Source organism: Eumetopias jubatus, unplaced genomic scaffold (assembly GCF_037043125.1).
Source record: "Eumetopias jubatus isolate StellerSeaLion01/CBP00866 unplaced genomic scaffold, mEumJub1_p1.0 scaffold_2, whole genome shotgun sequence".
Classification (NCBI taxonomy): Eukaryota; Metazoa; Chordata; class Mammalia; order Carnivora; family Otariidae; genus Eumetopias; species Eumetopias jubatus.
In genome coordinates, this window is record NW_028274808.1 from 152,616,092 (window position 1) to 152,632,998 (window position 16,907).

Below are 16,907 nucleotides of genomic sequence, written 5' to 3' on the forward strand. Positions count from 1 at the left end.
ATGGGAAAAATAGAGATATATATTTATATGGGATCAAAACCATAACAGATAAAATGTAAGAGTGGGAGTTCACATGGTGCCCATTCTGCATCCTACAATCAGCAACAAGACATCTTTAACTGATTGAGATTCCTCAGTTTAAAATTATTTCATAATTGTTTTCTCAATATCTTCAATTGGGTGGCAATGTGGTAAATTAAAATAAGAATTTAAACACATTTAGGCCATATTTATAATGGAGTTTGAAGTGACATAAGTTTTCTTTACATACAGAGATAAATCCTTACTTGGCATGTAGAAGGCATTAGCCAAAATTTATCTGCTGCTTTTCTTCAAAGAGAAAAATAATGATGTCCTCGCAAAGAGTAAACATGAGGATAAGGTGAAAGGATTTATTGTTTGCTTAACAAGTTGCTCACAAATTTGGATTATTTAGGAGATATCTTTCAGGGCTGAGCATTTATATTCAACAATTAAAAGCTAACTGTGAATTGTTATAATGTACTTGACAATATCCATATAATAGAAATAAGTTTAAGAGTTTGCAAAAGGAACCTGATCATTGGTAATATAAAGTAGTTTTTTACCTTTCATTGCATATAACAAAAACTGTAGTATTAGTGGTTAAAAAAATGTATTAGTTATCTTTCTTTACTGAACATATCTAATCTAGTAAAAAAGACTGAGGAGTGAGTCAGTGAACATTTCACTGACATAAGACACAATTAACTAAATTTCCCAGTAATAAGATTCATTTATTGAAAATTTTAATGCTGGACAGAGCCATCTCTTTGTAAACATCATCCCAGCTCTTCTCTACAGGAATCCCTCTGCCATAGTTCATTAAGCTGGAAAATTTTCATTCACATCTACATTTTATATCTATATATTTATATGTCTAAGTATTTTTTTCACAAAAGGAAATTGCCCAGATAAGGAATGTTTCTTCATACAACCTAGATTTTTTAATACATATTTATTTTAGCCATTTAGGAAAAGAGAAATAAAAGAATCTCACATGATAAGTGATATAAAGTACCATTTTTTGCGATAAAATGCTGATGTTTTATAGAGTTGAATATGAAATTTTAGGAATGGGGCATTGGGACACCACACAGTTCACCACCTGGTTTATTATCCTATGTCATTAGAGATACTCCTGCAAAAACTTTGAGAAAAACAGCAATGACTACAATTCTTTGATCACTGATTTCACATCCTTTCAATAATTCAATAACTTTTTCCATTAGCAAACAATACCTCCTTGAGCCCTTACTCCACATAAATATCCTCTCACTGTAAAATTAGGGACCTATGTCCTGGTCCCAGATCCAAATTAAAAGTGCCAGACACTGGCAAGCTGGGTCACCTGTTAATTATCATAGAGGCCTTAGTGGGTCCTTTGCATAAACCAGCAGAGAATATCCATGTGTCTTTTCCCCTTTGTTTTCAGGAGCCTGGCTCTTAAGGGAAACAGAAAAGAACATTCAAAACCCTCTATCGGCAGTGTAACAATACTACTGTGGGGTCAGTAGTAATATACAAAGCACTAGTAGGGGCGCCTGGGTGGCTCAGTCGTTAGGCGTCTGCCTTCGGCTCAGGACATGATCTCAGGGTCCTGGCATCGAGCCCCGCATCGGGCTCCCCGCCCCGCATCGGGCTCCCCGCCCCGCATCGGGCTCCCCGCCCCGCATCGGGCTCCCCGCCCCGCATCCGGCTCCCCGCCCCGCATCCGGCTCCCCGCTCCGCGGGAAGCCTGCTTCTCCCTCTCCCTCTGCCCCTGCTTGTGTTCCCTCTCTCTCTGCGTCTCTCTCTGCCAAATAAATAAATACAATCTTAAAAAAAAAAAAAGCACTAGTAAATGGTGAAAATATAAACATGATAGTAATTATAGAGGACGTAGAAAAATAAAAGGCCAGGACTCTGAGGGTGGCTTTCAATTTTCCAGTGAAGGAAGAAAAACATCATTTCTTCTGCAAGAAGTGTGGAAACAGAAACAATTTGGAATGTGCCTCTATCTTGCTTCTCAGATCTGCGCTTCCATTAAAGGATAATATTTAGATCATTAAGCTGGCTTTTGTAAAATCCAAAGGTCTTACTAGGAACTTTTACATACTTAACCATTCCCTGGGCATGGAAGACCAGCAAGACCTGTCAAGTGCAGGGGAGGCCATCTCCTTCTCTTACTGCAGCAGCGCTTGTACCTCAGGCCTGCTTCGCATTCATCCCCATAGCATTTTGCAAAGCCTGTTTATGAAAGAGAGCACTATAGGACTGCCAGATTTCGGCCTCACGGATTTATTAACTGACCTCTATACAATGGTTAATACGTTCACCACTAGTGAGGACACAGTGAATAATTACCGTCCTATAAATTATCAGAAAAGTCATTTTCAATATGAAAGTAATAATCTTTTATTAAAGTCCACACAGACCCGTTCTCTCTTACTAGTAGATAGTGCACTCACAGAAGTTATAAAGCAGTGTCTGGAATACTCTTTCAGGGTGGTGAATATTATTGGAATTTGGGAAAGGATCAAAGCAAGCTCAATTTTATAGGGTTAATTTTTTTTCTTAAGTTTCATTGACACACAGCTGAAAGAACATCAGCAGATCATGCAACAAAATGACCAAAATATTAATTATAAGTTGACTCTAATAAATGGTACATTTTATTTAAAAAATGCATTAAGCCTAAAGAGGGAACATATCAAACTCTGATTTTAACTTAATTGTCTTAGTTGATACTACAAACATAATAATATATTACTGAAAGAAAATACTACCTAAATTAACTTGAATCACTTTATTGACATTGTATACTTCACTCTTAACCAAAAGAAAAATAACATTATTAGAAAATGTTCATATAATAATGTTGCTCTAGCTTGCTTTCTGCCATTTAAGCAAATAACAGTTTATTATTTAACTTTAAAAATTATATTTTATGTGAAAATAGTTATATCTTTAAAAATATTTGCTTTATATAGAATTTTCCAACAGTTCGAAGTCTAAATTTAAAACTTTTATGCTGAAAAATTTTCCCCTAGATTAATATGTTTGGTAGTTAGATATTCACAGCATAGACTTTTATCTTTCTGTCTCTTGACTTACCTTTAACATATCATTAATACTACCTTATTTTTCCTTCTTTGGTTATATAAAGAAATGAGATATGTAAAATAAATTTATATTTTCCAATTCAGCATTATAAAAATTACCTGCCAAATTATAAAAAATTAAAAATATTCTCAATTCCTAAATCACCATGAATATTATGATCTACAACTCTGTTCATTATGTGGCCCCACTGTGACAAGATGAACTTTTAATGGCAATACTGTCGTTCACATCATCATGGTACACCTTGAACCATACAGAGCAGTTCTTTTCTTGCCAAAGTGACATTTTAATCGTTTTCATTTTTGTGATTCATCTTATCGTGAGTTCTTTGGATTTTTTAGGCATTTGGACACTTGAAAAAGCAATTTCCTTCTGTAAGAACATAAGCACTATATTTTTTTCCAAATGAAATTAGAGTTTATGGGTATCTATTTTCTCTTTCCTTTTTTCACAATAAGTCAGTCTTTTTCTTTCTTTCTTTCTTTCTTTCTTTCTTTCTTTCTTTCTTTCTTTCTTTCTTTCTTTCTTTCTTTCGGACAAAATCCTCAGAGAAGCCACCAATAATTGCATCATATTCTAGTTCACTAAATTAATGACTTTATGTGAAAATACTTTCTCCTATTTATGTGTCTTCCTACATATTTCTTTGTATAAATGGCACTTTATGTGTAAGTATAATATGCATGAATGGTAATAGTTATACTTTAATTTTACCCACTCTCTTAATCAGGAATTCATCAGAGAAATAGAACCAATACCATATATACCTTTATATATCTATCTATCCATTCATCTATCTAAAGAGATTTATTATAACGAATTGGTTCACACAATTATGGAGGATAAATCCCACAATCTGTTGTCTGCAACCTGGAGACCCAGGAAAGCTGGTGATATAGTTCCAGTCCAAGTCAGAAGGCCTGAGAACCAGGAGAGACAATAGTTAAAATTTCAGTCCAAGACAGAAGAACTTGAGATGCAAGGGAGAGGATGATAAAATTTCCAGTCCAAGGACAGGAAAAGACTGATGTTCCATCCCAACGGTCAAGCAAAGAGCAAATTCTCATTTCCTATGCCTTGTTGTTATTGTTTTTATTGTTGTTGTTGTTCTACTCATGCCCTCAACGGACTGGATGATGCCCACTCACACTGGGGAAGGCAGTCTACTTTATTCAGTCTACTGATTCAAATGCTAATCTCATCTAGAAATACCCTCACAGACACACCCAGACGTAATGTATAACTAAATATCTGGGCACCCTGTGTTCCAGTCAGAATGACACATAAAATTATCACATCCACATATTTTTGTTCTATTTGACTCTTTTCTCCTTTAGTATTGGTAAAAATATATTTACCTTATAAAACTATGTCAAAACAAACCCTTCATAATTATTTTCTCTCCAAACATGTGTTTCAACTCCTTCCATTACACTTTTTATGTTTTCATATTAGAATTCAATAATCAAGTATAAGAATTCAAAAGTAATGCAAAGTATATTAGTAAAATTATGATAAGTTATATAATCGGTATATCAAGCAAGTTTATGTCACATCATAAAACCTAACTAGGGCGCCTGGGTGGCTCAGTTGGTTAAGCGAATGCCTTCGGCTCAGGTCATGATCCTGGAGTCCCGGGATCGAGTCCCACATCGGGCTCCCTGCTCAGCAGGGAGTCTGCTTCTCCCTCTGACCCTCTTCCCTCTCATGCTATCTCTCATTCTCTCTCTCTCAAATAAATAAATAAAACCTAACTATAATCCTCTTAAATAGATGAATTATATCCGTTTATTATTTCAGTTAAATATGTTTCTAAGTGTTCTAGACTCCACACCTGTAACGCCAATATTGAACATGTATTTCCTAATAAAATTAGGGTTACAAAGAAGCAAACATCAAAAAACAATAACCTCTTCTCACACCAGGTAATACTGAAACTCTACTTCCTTCTAAGATAATTTCCTTTTTCAAAAGTAGGAAATTTAGTATATCAATTATTCATTGAATTTTCATCAAAATTCATATGCTTTTTGGTTAACTAAGGAAAAAATATAATTAGATAAAAGTGGACTTTGATCTATTTCTCACTTTTAAGATTTTTTTGCTGCTTGAGGATAAACCACCACACTGTGTTGTTTCTTGTTGTTGTTGTTGTTATTTTGTTTGTTTTTCGGCATGGGTATAAAAAAGTTACTCTGGTAAGACAATAGTTATCGATTAGAATTAACTTCTAATAATCAGTATTTCTTTAGAAATATTTAATGTAAATTATATTTGCAACCACTGACTTTATTTTTAAGATAGTTTCATTCCTTGATTGTTCTGTGACATTAAAGGGCTCAATTCTCTGTGAAGTTTAATTGACTATATATCATTCACACACATAGATTTGCATCTTATAAATAGATGTCGTTTCATAGAAAACATAAGCAAAAAAATGTTAAACTAGAACTAAGACGTTATTTCTCGACTACTAATTAAGAATTGTTAAAGGCTTTGTCATGTTTCTGCAGCACAGATTTTTATAAATTAAAAGAAAACTTAGACAAGATCTATATCTGTTTCCTTCATTATACTGGATAAGAAATGACAGAACGATTAATGCCTGGGCTTTGCTTCCAGTAAGAAGATATAAAAAAAAATAATGATTCAGTAGTATGAGTGATCCATTTTCAGCCTAAAATCCAAGTAGTACGTTAATGCTTCATATTCAAGGGGATTTCAGGTGTTTTGCCTTTGATTCCAAAAAGAAAACTGTTATTCCTATGGCCAGAAAGAAGAAACTAGTATAGAAAAACAAATATAACTAAGGATATAGGATCAAAAGTCTAAAGTGTTTGATGCTATCGCAGAGCAAGAATATTCTGTCCCCTTCAAGATCCTTCTAGTTGGACTAAGAGTGAAACTGTATATAAAGTTTATATATATGTTTATATATATAAATAAAATTTAATAGTATAGATATGGGGAATCCATACAGACATGAAAATTCCAAAGACAGTCAGGCAAAATTAAGTATATATGCCATCCTAAACTAAGGAGATAGGAGTAGCGTCCTGGGACTTAAAAAGGAAGGAATGTAATACTTAGGAAGATAAAAAAGAGTAAATGTTTGGTAAACAAATGTTTGCTGGGCCACTCAGAAACAATGAGACATAGAGGACTTGGATCAAACAAGTCTTGCTTTGTTCCTCCCTGTCTACCACGTCTGGTTTATATGATAATTTAGTTATCTATGGTGAAAGCTCTCTTTCTGGAGTAGTTCCTCTATATAAATTCTTTTTGGGTAGTTGAGGAGGAGGTAAAGAGATTTTCCTGAATCTGCTGGTTTTTGTTGCTGTTTAACTCAAAATAGTCATTATTGATGTAGGAAAGATGTTAAGGTTCAGATCTGATGGCCAAGAAAGAATTCTTGAGACATCTTCAGTGCAAAGAGGTGGTCTTATTAAAGCAAAGGGACAGGGTGTTATTAAACCACAGGGAGAAAGAGCTGCCCTGGGGTCATAAGGAGTGGGGCCCATTATATACTTCCTTTCTTTTTTTTAAATTAATATATAATGTATTATTTGTTTCAGGGGTACAGGTCCGTGATTCATCAGTCTCACACAATTCACAAAGCTCACCATAGCACATATCCTCCCCAATGTCCATCACCCAGGGGCCAGGGATAGCATAAGATTCCCAGGTTTTTTGGAAACAAGGTTTCCAGAATCCTGAGGGGGCTAGCTATTGTTAGGAAAAGGTCATTTATTACTATTAGTAAAAATCCAGTCATGAGACTTTTCAGACGTATATCAGTGGGTCATATGCTTGGAGGATGACTGCCAATGTGTATTTTGGGGGTTAGAGATAAAGGAAGTTTCCAAAAGAATTTTTATATGTTAAAGCAGACTTATAGATCCTAGGGGTCAGGCCTAAGATTTCCCTTTGCCCTGAGCAAAGTATTAACATCCAGGCAGCTGTGTTCCTAGAGGAATGGCACGCTGCCTGTTTCAAGGACTTGTCAGTGGGCTGTAAGTAGTAAGGAAATTTAATAATTTTTCTTCTCTCTTTGTTTCCCACATCAATTATACCAAAGTGGCTTATCTAAGGGGCCTGTCTTTAGCCCTTAGAATGGCATTGATGCTCCCACAGATTAACATATTTGGTAATACTGACACTCACCAAACTGAATCAAGCATAAACCTGTGCACAGCATATGGGGCAGGGTAGACACAAGAGGCCCTATTAGAGGGAACTATGTGGAAGTGCATCAAGAGTGAGATAACTGCCTATAGCTAGCAATTGACTATATCAATTCAGAAGGACTGGTCATAATTAAAAGATATTCAGCAAAAATATGGAAAATCTTGACCAAATCAGAATAAAATTTATTTCCTTCATTTATCAAAAATTGTAAGTTGACTATCAAAATACAGTAAATAAAATGATTTCATGTATTCTGTATATTTATTCTTATAATATATAATAAAATATGCATGTTTTATTTTAAATATGCATAGAATGTGATTGATTATTCTCCATAAATCTGTTTATCTATAAAAGAACTGAATTTTAAAAAAATCTTTACAAGTATTATATTTTTTTAAGTTTTTATTTAAATTCCAGTTAGTTAACATATAGTGTAATACTAGTTTCAGGTATACAATATGCTGATTCAGCACTTCTTACAATACCCGGTGCTCATCACAGTAATTGCACTCCTTAATCCCCATCACCTATTTAAACCATTCCCCCACCTACCTTTCCCCTGGCAATCATTAGTTTGTTCTGTATAGTTAAGAGTCTGTTTCTTGGTTTGCCTCTCTCTCTCTTTTTTCCCCCTTTGCTTGTTTATTTTGTTTCTTAAATTCCACATAGGAGTGAAATCATATGGTATTTGTCTTTCTCTGACTGACTTATTTTGCTTAGCATAATACTCTCTAGCTCCATCCACATAGTTGAAAGCGTCAAGATTTCATTCTTTTTTATGGCTGAGTAATATTCCATTATATATCACATTTTACTCCATTCATCAGTCAATGGACACTTGGGCTGTTTCCATAATTTGACTATTGTAGATAATGTGGCAATAAACATTACAAGTATTTAATATATAGATCTTTGAGTTAAAATGGGGTTACATTCAATAAACCCATCATAACTTTAAAATATCTTAAGTTGAAAATGCATTTAATACACCCAACCTATCAAATGTCATAGCTCAGCTTAGCCTAACTTAAATGTGCACAGAACACTTACATTAGCAAATAGATGGGCAAAATTATCTAATACAAAGCCTATTTATAACAAAATGTTGAATATCTCATGTAATGTATTGAATACTGTACTGAAAGTGAAAAACAGAATGGTTGTAGGAACAAATAATGAAGCTGGCATCCATGTTGTTACTTCAGATGCAAGAATGCACACTAGAAGTCTTATTGCCCTCAGGCATGCCTGGACAAGCCAAGGAACCTGTAGGAATGCAAACCCACTAGCTTACAAGTAGTTAATCAGCATTACCTTAAAGATATAATCACAAGATATACCTAATGAAATCTCTAACATAAAGAATAAAGGAAAGTCCATGGACTTTCAGATTCCAAGTCTTTTGAGATGGAAAGGACTTCTGGGGGACCAGATGAAGCAGCACAGAGCATGCTAGCATGACCTACTGGACCTTCAATCAACAGCATCTACCTTCTCAGGAGATAACTGCCCCAATTCTGCCCTTAAAAACCTGCACTTGCAAGCCATCAGGGAAGTTAGAACTTTAGAGCATTAGCTCCCCATTCTCATGGGTGGTGCCACACCAATAGATATCCTGTCTTTCTTCACTGCAAAAGCTCACTGCCAGTTTGTATTGACTTGCCATGCATTAGGTGGACAAACTCTCATTTGGTTTAGTTACAAGAATGGCTGTAAGTATACTGGTTGTTCACCCTCAGATCATGTGGCTGACTGGGAGGTGAGCTTGCTGCCCCTGCCCAGTATCATGACAGAGTATTGGGCACCTGGGGGGTTCAGTCACTTAAGCATCCAACTTGATTTTGGCTCAGGTCATGATTTTTTTTTTTTTCAGGTCATGATCTTAAGGTCTTGAGATCGAGCCCCACATTAAGCTCTGTGCTCAGCATGGAGTCTGCTTGAGATTTTCTCCCTCTGTGCCTCCTTCAGCTCAAGCTCTCTCACTCTCTCTCTCTGAAAATAAATTTAAAGTCTTTTTTAAAAAATGAGAGAGTATTGTACCACATATTTTTAGCCCAGAAAAAGAGCAAAGTTCAAAATTCAAAGTACAGTTTCTATTTAATGTGAATTGCTTTCATACCATTGTTAAACCAAAAAATCATAAGTGGAAACATCATTAAGTTGGGAACTCTCTGTATAGGCAATTATGTTAAATTTATTATGCGTTTTTAAATCAAGTGAGCCAAAGGAAATAAGCGCACCACTTACAAAATTCTGTCACCACAAGACTTAAGTCTGTTTGGGTCCCTTATGATGTGGGGAAACAAAGGCAAAAAGAAAAAAAAATTAAATTCCCTTACTACTTACAGCCCATTGACAAGTCCTTTAAACAGGCAAAGTGACTTTCCTCTGGGAGCTCAACTGCCTCAATGTTGACACTTTGCTAAGAGCAAAAGACAATCTTAGCCCAACCCCCCAGGATCTGTTAAGTCTACTTTAACATATAAAAATTTATTTGGAAACTTCCTTTATCTCTAACCCCCAAGATACATATTGGCAACTATCCTGGCCCACTGATATACATCTGAAGTCTCATAACTGAGTTTTTATTAAGCAGTAATAAATGACATTCTCCTAACAATAGCTAGTGCCCTCAGAATACTGGAAACCTTGTTTCCAAAATACGTTGGAGATTTGTGCTGTCCCTAACCCCCTCCCAACTTGAAAGTATATAATTCTCACCCATCACAACGCCGGTGCAGCTCTTTCTGCTCACAGGTCCTGTCTCTTTGTTTTAATAAAACCACCTTTTTACACCAAAGACATCTCAAGAATTCTTTTTTGGCTGTCAGCTCCAAACCCCAACATTTCCTACATCACCTTGGAGTGCCTACTTACACAATATCACTGATTTAGGTTAAAAAACAACACTGTGCAAGTAATAAGTGAAAGAGAAAATGTGGTACAGACACTGATAAAAAAAAAGTATAATTGTACTCAAGCCTAATTATTTCTTTCTCTGCCCCCCAAAGTAATTGTATTTTTTTCTTTCTTCCTACTTAGTCTCTCCAAATTGATCTTACTAGTGACACCACATTACACAAAACTGTCTATGAAAAGGAGAAACAATTTAAGAAATATGCCTTGTATGGTTGTGAATTAGCTACTTTTAAGTAACTATTGACAAAGTCACCTGGTACAAACTGACGAAATGAATTGTGTTATGTGATAAAAAACAAGTAATTCACTTACAGTTCTTTGCCCATAATACATGATGTCTTGGTAATCAGCATTTCTGAAGCCTTCCTGAAAGGAAATAATATTATATCAAGAAAAAGATCAGATGCATATCTAACATTTAATGATAGAGTCATTGTACTTCTCCCAAATAAGTTTTTTTTCCCCTTGCCGTAGGAAAGAAAATCAAGCCCAATGTTTATCTCTAATAGTCAACTTCTTATATAAATTCTCATTTGCAATAAGCTCCTACTCAGGCAAAGTGAAGTTAAAATCTTTTAATCACTTTTGCTCTCCTTTCCTGGCAAAGGGACTAGGGAACAGAATTTGCAACCCCCCCCATATGTTTTGTGTTTTTTGGCATAAGTATTATTATTAATTTTTAAAGGTTGTATTTATTTATTTGTCAGAGATAGAGAAAAAGAGAGCACACAAGCAGGGGGAGCAGCAGGCAGAGGGAGAGGCAGGCTCCCCGCTGAGCAAGGAGCCTGATGTGAGACTCAATCCCAGGATCCTGGGATCATGACCTGAGTCAAAGGCAGACACTTAACTGACTGAGCTACCCAGGCATCCCAGAATAAGTATTATTTAGGCTGATTATTTTTAAGAAGTAGCAGACTTGGGAGAAGCTCTGAAAGTGAAATTGAAGTTATCCTTTTGTAAGAGACATTCACATGTATCAGGGAAATCTCCATTTGTAAGGGTCTCCTCTCCACGAAGAAGAGAAGGATGACTCTAAATTTCTCAAAACTCTTTATCAATGGAGAAGTCAAGGACTTAAATCTACATAACAACCTTACCTTTATTGTCTGTGCCTTTCCTGGTAACCCACTATGACCAGTCTTTTCTTTCCCCCCAACATCTTTTGTCTTTAGCTAAAGATGTTATTTAGGGTGGTGGCTTGGGCCATTTCAGGAAATTACTGTTTTCCTGAGCATCACCAATTTATATAAGAGATATGCATGGTATTAATCTTCTGTTTGTTTTTTCTCCTGTTAATCTTTTATTACAAGGTGATGTCTCAACCAAGAACCTAGAAGAATTGAGGGAAAATTATTTTTCCTCCGCCATAGGCTATACAAAAGCTATGTTTGGACCTCCTGCGGTTTTATGAAAAGCATTCTCTTTATGTACAATGTAAGGAGTCACTGAAATGTAAAACTATCATGAAATTTTTAACAGTTGCTTTTGTGCTATCATGGCCACTATTAAACTTATTAAATAGAAATTATTTAAAATAAAGAGTAATTATTAGATAAATTAGAAAACGATGGGATGCAAGTTTGTAAAAAGTCTAGGAAGAAATTTTAGAAGAAGTTTGAGGATACATGTTTGACGTTATTATAAATATAAGTGTAGGGAAAATTAAGGAAGTAAAATAAATTATAAAGTAATGAAACATGAAAATGATATTTCACAGGCATTGCATATCTCCACAACAAAAGGGTCATCAAACTGATTTGGAGTACTTTGAAGAAATGATAAGCACCTTCTGGTGAGATAAGATGGATTGTAGAACAGGAGGTAAAAAAGATGGCCCAGAAGAGAATAAACACTATGCAAATAAACATAAACATTATTCAAGGTGTTAGAGGAAAATTAAATTTAGGGAGGATGTTATATCAAAATTATCATCTATTATGTACTATTTACCATAGCAAACTTTAGTGATTAACTGTGGGGAAAAAAAAAAAAAAAAAAGAAAGCAAGCAAGCTCACTATTTATTGTCCAGTGAGAGGAGAGAGCAAATAGACACAGAAATAGTAATGCTCAGAAACTAATACTGTCTATAAAGTAAAGGAAATTGATTCTCTGAGATTATATTAAAAAGGAAGTTATTTAGATTAGAAAATCATGGAAAGTTTTTCTCATGAAATTGACTTTTAAGCCAAAACCTCATAGTGAGTATGAATTAGCTAGGCAAAAGAATTTGAAGCACAGAGTAGAGGGAGTCAAATATTGGAGAGATATGCTTCCAGGGAAAAGAGATGAAATTATAAAGGCCTAAAAGAATTGCCCAGACCCTAATTGAAAGCCAAGGTGGCTGGATGAGTAAGAATGGGTGGTAATAAGAGTGGAGATAAAGCTAGAAGGATATCATGGGAACAAGGTCAAAGATTTTTAATTTTATCCTGAATGTAATGCAAAATCCAGTGAAAAAGTTTAATTAGAGAAATGGCATCATGTGATTTATATTTTATAATTATTTCGACTGCTATAAGCAGATTAGATTGGTTAGGAAAAATATTAGAAGAGAATTATTATAGAAGGTAAGGCAAAATGACTAAGAAAAGTTGGTGGAGTGAGGATAGAAATAAATTGTTAAAAATTTGAGATATTATTTATGAAACAAAATTGGCAGGATAGGTGTTCAAATATATGAAATGGTTGTTCTGTTTTCTTCTGTGAGCAGCTGGGAGATGGTGGTGTTATTTATTGAGAAACGGTTATTATTATTTATTAAAGACTGGAGGTTTTTGAATATATCAATTGTTTTGAGATGAAGACATTCTGAACACAAAGGATTCAGGAGGAGCTTTTTGCCTCCCCTTGAACTACCTGAAAGAATTTAAATAGTGTCTGTTCCAGCAAGAGAGCTATCACTAGAGATAACTACAAAGGGTATGTGCCTGGTGTTATAAGCTGGAAGGATCTCAGCAGGGACTGTTCAAATTCCTGTGTCCCATTGTCTCTGCATGGCAAGGCAAATATTTGTTTACTAAACATTTGATCTTCCCATCTTCCTGTGAATTATCTTCCTCCCCAATGAAGTCTCAAATACCTACCCCCTTCTTCTTAGATCAGAATGGCATATAAGCCTCAATCGCCTGTCTTTGTGGTTCTCACATAAGTAATTAAATTTGTTTTTTCTCATCTTTATCTGCCTTGGGTCAATTTAATTAATAAATAAGCCAAATGAATCTAGAAAGGTACAGAAATTTTTTTCCTCCCCTACCCAGAGTTAAGACAATTAATTTTGGTCATGTTAGGACTGAATGCTTATGACATTCAAATGTAGGTATATAGTAGATTGTTGCTTTTGCATCCCCAAACTCAAAAGTGAAACAAGGACTAGTGATATATTTTTGAGAAAGGTCAATATACAAATGATTTCTAACATCATGGGACTATATAAGCTAGGCAAAGTGATTGTATATAGCATGAAGGGGATAAAAGCACAATATAAAGACCTGCAGTTGTATAAAAGAAAAATCACAAGAAAAGAAGAAATAGAAGAAAACATAATGAAGATAGGAAAAACAGAGCCGAAGAACATATCAGGAAATTGAATTAAAGACTATTTTAACACAAAAAATTGGTCAAATTTATCAAATATATCAGACATTCCCAAGAAGTCAAGTAAGACAAAGAATGAGAAATGCCCATGCATTTGACAACATGGAAGAATTATTGGTAACTTCAGCAAGACCAGAGGACAAATAGAGTCGGAGTAAATAGAACTTGTTATATTTTTTTATGAAGAGAGGGAGCAAAATAACATCCCTGAATTACCTCATAAGCACAAATGAATTATATAACTTTGTGTATGTAAAGGATGTCAAGGTATTAAATATCTTTTTTTAAAGACTTTATTTATTTATTTTAGAGAGAGAGCAAGTGTGGGGAGGAGCAGAGGGAGAGGGAGAAGCAGATTCCATTCTCAACACAGGGCTTGATCTCACAACACTGAGATCATGACCTGGGTGAAATAAAGAGTCAGATGCTTAACCGACTGAGCCACACAGGTGCCCTTAAATATCTTAATAAATCAATTGCAATTAGAATCTACTTGGTTTACTTTTCCTAAATTTGTATGCCTGTCATATTTTAAAAATTCAATCTATTTTTCATTCTACAAATTGCCATATAACTGTCCTGGAAAAACGCAACTATCTGTATTCCAGTAATCATAGATGGAAAAAAAAATAAGGATAATATGAATTTACTAAATACTGATTTCAAAAAATAAGCATAATGAAAGTCAATAAATATTTGAACTAAAATATTTTAGACAATTTGAAGCCCACCCCTAATTTAAGAGATAAGGAAATTAAGCCACCAAAGGAACAGCTCTTTATCAGTCCAGGATATTGAAACATATAAAATTACCCATCTAGTCTCATAAAATAAGATGTTCTGAGTTCAATAAATATTAATTATAACGTTACTCAGAAATAAAACTTCTTCTCTTCTACAAACAAACATGAAAAATGACATCTAAAACAATTCTTAAACTGCTGATTTCAAAATTGATCTACCACAGGGAGCAAGTATCCATTTGTCTATTGGACTATAAAAAAATACATATTTTTCACATTTCAGAGAAATTTCATAGGCAGTTGGTGAACTGGAATTTACTAGTTGACTAGGCAGGAATACTATCTGATTTTCATTCATTGACCACAGGAATGCTGGTGGGGAAACCTGATGACATTCTACGTACTGTAGCTTTTCAATTAAGTGTGTTTCAGTTTAAAATAAAATCTGGCTCTGTGCTTTACTTATCTGTTCTTATGATTGTCAGTCAAATTTGTATCTACATCTGAAGAGATCTTAGGTGGATTCTCAATAACCAAATGAGATAATTTATAGAAAAGCACATGCCTGGCCTAGTGAAACATGTTATCATTGCTATGCATTACTTTTCACTTTAATATTTTAATGTAAAGGGAGTCTTCAAAATTTTCATTTTCTAGCATGCACTTGGTAGTTTTAAGAAAAAAAGGGGGAGGCTAACAAATAAGCCCATCAATATTAAGGAAGTAACACAGTTTCTACAAATGTTAATTTTCATAGATTTAGGAAGATTGTTTTATTGAGATAGGAAGGAAGAAAGAAAGGGAGAAAAGAAATACCAGTGTGAAAATTATCTTCAGTGCCCCCTTCTTACTGATCTTTTTTAATGTAATACAAAATAAAACAAAAGAGATTAAACTATGAGATACATACAAAGTGACCTTGATCATATGAGTTGGAAACCTGAGTTAAAAGACTTGGCTCTACCTTGGTATCTGGATAACCTTGACTAAGTTAGAGAAAGTTCTTTAAATTTAGTTTCTTTGAAGACAAACTAGCTAAAAATCCTTATATTCCTCACATTGTTATGAAGAGAATAAACATCTTTTAAGCTACAAAATGTTATTTTTATAGAAGGAATGGCTTACCAGTATTTTTTTAATCTCTACTGATTTTAGAAAGATAGTAATAAGACTTTTTAAAGCAAACCAATTACAACTAAATTTGAGGTAGTTCAAATATAGGATATTGCCATGTGGATTCATTATCGATCTAATGAATTCTCAGCAATCTAAGGTTTATTTGTACAGACTGAACCAAAATTTGTTTCACACAATGTTGATATGAAACTAGATTTTTAAAATTTGTTGTTATGTGGCACCTGGGTGGCTCAGTTGGTTGAGCATCTGCCTTCAGTCTCAGGTCATGATCCCAGGGTCCTGAGATTGAGCCCTGTGTTGGGTTCCCTGCTCAGCAGGGTGTCTGCTTCTCCTTCTCACTCTGCCCCTCCCCTGCTCATTCTCTCTCTCTCTCTCAAATAAAATAAAATTAAAATTAAATCTTTAAAATTTGTTGTTACAAATACAATCATAAAAAATATTATTTTTACCTATATTTATTTTCAAAATATTTTATGTCATCAATGGTGGCTGTGGTGGGTAGACTTTAAGATGGCCTTCAAATATATCTCCACCTTCTACTTTCCAGTACCTATGTCCTGTGTAATTGAGTGTGGGTAAGATCTGTGACTTATTTTCTATCTAGTAGACTATAACAAAAGGGATGAGATACTGCCATGATTCGGTTACTGGGGGAAAATAAAATGTCTGTAGATTTTTCAATGTTTAGGTAAAAAGCCCTAATCTCCTAGTAACTTGTTCACATACCCTGACAATTAGATATGTAGCCATTTTGTCTAGTTAATTGCTCCAAATCAAAAGAATAAAGAAACCTTTCTTATCTCTTTAGACAGTTAAATGGTGTGTATGGCTACAGTCAGAAGGTCTTTGGGTTAAGCCCACAATGTGCCAGAAAGCCTACAAAGAGTATCTTCCTAAAGATTTACATTTCAAGGAGGAATAAAGCCCAGGAACTTGAACCCTTCTCTAGATTGTAGACCAAAAACAGGGGTAATCATCTGCAAGAGAGATTTTATTTATATAACAAAGGCCTGGAGTGAGGAAGATATCTTTTCAGAAGGAAAAAGAAGAAAGGAAGGGCAGATACCTCCTTGCCCCTCTTAAACATAGAACAATATTACCCCCAACCACCACTCCTTACTATGGGGCGGGGAGAGGAAATGTCAAGATTTTCTTTCCTTGCAATAAAAGACTTGCTCCATTTTTGTAGGCCTAGGGAT